The following is a 3,931-nucleotide window of genomic DNA, read 5'->3' as shown; positions in this document are numbered from 1 at the left end:
GGGGGGGGGGTGTCTCTTGGGATCGAGTGGCCACGCCAAACCCGAATGTTCACCCCATTTCCCACTTGCCAGACAGTCTCTTATTTATTGAGCAATTCAAGGACATACTCTATGGCATGCCACGTCGACGAGAGTTTTCCAATGAAAACCGTGTGCAACAGTGTTACCATTGGTTCGCGCAAAAAACAAATATAAAAAAGGGTAGCATTCAGAATCTGCACACACGGAGAATCAGGGTATTGGTTTCGACACGTTAGTCATAGCGGTCAAATGGTCCCCGTGGAAGCAAAGAAATGCGAGAGTCTCCATCTGGTCCCGTGAAGCAAAGAAATACGAGAGTCTTCACCTGGTTCCCGTGGAAGCAAAGAAATGTGAGAGTCTTCAATAGGGTGGAGCAGCAAAAGAGACCCAGGGAGCTCGTCATGGTTATATTAGGCGAGGTCACAGATTGGAGGCAAGCGGCGGAAGGTGTTGGTGGGTTGCAATGTTTTGTGAGAGGATTGCTTAGTGCACTGCCGTAGGTTGTTGGGAAACAACAGTTTTGGATCCTGTGAGTTAGACTATCGGGTCTAGGTGCGCAGGTATAGAGTTATGCTCATATCTTCCCCATGACTAGTTGATGGTGTTTAAGCATTGTATATGCACATAAAAAGACGAACCTAAACCATACCCATCCGGGTGGTTGTCCACAGATACCCCTATATCAATCCTCAATTCAGAGACAAGGAACCCATCACCCCTAGAACACGCCGACCCAGTAGATCACGTCGACAACAAATAATCAAACGGTTTGGAAATGCCTTGAGCTTATTGAGCCGCATATAGGCAAGCATTCAGTTTGTATAGCTAGAACACATCTTTATTGTTGATGTGCCAAATGAAATACACTAATTACTTCTTAGGAATATAGTTTTCACAAAATAAGACGGAAATGCAATATAATATTCATCCTGGAATCCAGACAATACACTCTTTGAAACGCTTGAAACTTCGAACAAATACAATCAGAATATTGTCATCATGGATGAAAAGCGCTACAACGACATATGAAAGCTGACTACCTAGTCTTGATCTAAAAATTCCCTCAAAGGCTTTTCCAATTGTTTCATGACAGCCCCCCATCCCGCGTGTGTCGGGTGCATGTCATCCCAATAGAAAAATTTATTGGACTTGCCGCACACGGTGTAAAGAAGCTCTATGGACAACTCGCCTTGCTGTCCACAGTAACCCTTCGAATCTAAACTCTCGCAACACGGCGATAGTTTGCGCTTGAATTCCTTCGATAGCTCTGAGCCTTTACCTACATTAATGTACATCAAATTAAATTAGATTAGAAAATTTTAAAATAAAGACACTTTTGAATGCATGCAGATACATACCTGGCACATGATCCACAATATTAATGAATGTGGTGTACAGATCGATGATGTGGACATTCTTCTTTGCTGTCATAACTTGTTTCAGGTTATTGTTATGGATGGAAGCACCCAAGTTCTCAAAAATATTGCACGTGCAACCGACAGGATGCAAGTTGTTGACAAGAACCTTTGTCACCCCGAGCTTCAACAATTGCTCCACATTAGCAGCCATCTCTTTTGTCACTTTCCCAATATAAGCATTAATCTGCACCGCATACATGAAAATTAAGTTAGTAAGATGCACAAACAAATTAATTGTTCAAACTAGTGTATGCATACTATGTTGATATAGTACTCACATCGTCGGGGCTACTTAGGCCAATGACGCCGGTGCTTGCATAATCATTGCCGGAGAAGGCCACGAGCGCTACAGAGTGAGTCAATTGTTTCTCCGTGATGGTCCTGTCTTTGACCATCTTCCTGAAAGTATTGACTTGCTTGGTAAAGGTGGGAACCTCATGTGATGTACTATCCAACACCGCTGCGCCACCCGTAGCAAAAGTCATGCCGGACGGGTCGCAGGTTTTCTCCGCTGTACGGGCATGTGCTGGAGGGGCTTCCTCCAACCCCAACATTGTTGCTGCAAGTTATCAATAGAACAATGAGTAGGGTTAATTATGATGCACCAGGGATTTACAATATAACAGAGTACTTGTCTTAGGGCAATAAATAAGTATAACAATAGTACTTACCGATGAAATCAGGCTGGATCTTGTAGTTTGAGAAGCGGCCGGACGGGGTATTCAGCCGCGGAAACCCATCGGCATCGACGTAGTTGGAGCCGTAGGGGCAAGCCCATTGCCGCGACATCTCAGTGACGGGTTCGGTCGGAGGGAGGTTCCCGTTGGCAGCGAAGTCATCCCCGAAGACAAAAAGGTGGCGCTCGACAGCTTCTTCTCATGACCGCCGGTAGGCGCAGGCCGGGCCTCCACGCCATTGGGATTCAGGACGAGGAGGGGGAGGGCGAGGCCGAGGACTGCCGGGAGAAGCTTCATCGATTCCGGTGGTGTGGAGGCGGATGGTTCTACTACTGCCGGCCCGAGGATCATGATCGCCAACTAAAAATCAGGAGCGCAAAGCACTTGTCTGAGCTGCTCGTACATCATGGCCTGGCCCCAGGGGCGGCGCTAGGGGTATTCTTGGGTCTTCATGTGAATACACATGATTTTTTACAAAACAGTGTTGATTTTTATAAAACAGTGATAATTTTCGAAAAACAACAATGATTTTGGCAAAATGAATACACATGAATACCCGGTTGCAAACTCCTGGAGCCGCCACTGCCTAGCCCTCTCTTCAATTTATGGAATCATCGACGAGCAAAACAAGTCCAAATCGGACTTGCGGTCTCGACCAGAGTCGGATCCACAGCACAGCCGGACACGGATTGACCAGCAAAGCAAGTCGAAATTGGGCTTGTCATGGACGGGGCGTCGTCGTTCACTGGCCAGCTGCACATCTCTGCATGCCCTCTTCCCCTCCTCCGGCCATCAGACCTCCTCCACGCCGTTGCGCACCGCCGTCAGCTCGTCGGCCGCGCCGCGCTTCCCACGGACGGGGTTCTCTCCGGTTTTGCTGTTAACCTCCACCCCAGTTGGAGCTGTCGGCACGTTAAGTTCTGCTGTCTTTGAGCTCAACGTTGGCCTCGATCTTGGGTGTTGCCTTCTCAGTAACAGCTGCAAAGGGGCTCTTCAAAACAGCAGTTTATACCAGTCATACTTGAAGAAGAAAATGCTCATGCGTATTTCTCATGAGGACTTGTTGGGTCCTATTGGTAAATAAGCATAATTTTCCTCAGACAAAGTAGAACCAAGTTTTTTTTAAACGAAGGCTGGCGAAGAGCCCGGCTTTGAATTAACGAAGCCAACAACCGGCCGAGGTTACAACCTAACTTACACGCGACACAAACTGGTACAATGGGGACGAAACTGGAAAGCAAATCCTATCTACCCGAGAACAAGCTGCCAAAACAACTTGCAAGAGGCAGCACACTCCATACTAGGATCATAGAAACGGGCCTGAACAAACAGAGCAGACAACACCGACCTCGAGGAAGGACCTTGCTCGAGAAGCACTTCGGGAAGGAGGAAACAAACGTCTTCCTTCTCTGGCACCAAAGGGGGTCCCTACCCCCTCGCCATGGCTCGTGGCACCGTACCGTCGGGATCCAGAGAAAGCTCACCTGAGAGCTGGAATAATGTCGACCTCGCTTCGCTAGGTGACCACCGAGCTATCCCTCAATTTGGGAAGTGCCTGCCGGTTGCACCGCCACAGGAATACGCCCAACTAGTTGTAGAAGATTGCTTCAAGTCGTCGAACGCCGAAAGGGAGGCAGCACACCCCCACCCCTCACCTGCAGACCCTCCCATCCGAACCCAATGTCCCTGGCGCCGCCTCCAGGAAGGTTATGGTGCACGGGGCGCCGCCGACGCCCGATCCGCATCGGATCTTGGTCTTTCACCCGGACATGGGTCGGAGAGGAGAGATGGTGTCCTCAGCAGCGCCCCCAAGGA

At 48.7% G+C, this 3,931-nt stretch overlaps 1 pseudogene; it reads right to left on the bottom strand.

Moving 5' to 3' along the window:
- Positions 1 to 1,061: 1,061 nt before the first annotated feature.
- Positions 1,062 to 2,413, bottom strand: LOC119282603 (annotated as a pseudogene).
- Between the last annotated feature and the right edge of the window lie 1,518 nt (positions 2,414 to 3,931).

This window comes from Triticum dicoccoides, chromosome 3B (genome assembly GCF_002162155.2).
Source record: "Triticum dicoccoides isolate Atlit2015 ecotype Zavitan chromosome 3B, WEW_v2.0, whole genome shotgun sequence".
Classification (NCBI taxonomy): domain Eukaryota; kingdom Viridiplantae; phylum Streptophyta; class Magnoliopsida; order Poales; family Poaceae; genus Triticum; species Triticum dicoccoides.
This window is presented reverse-complemented; position numbering and strand designations above follow the sequence as displayed.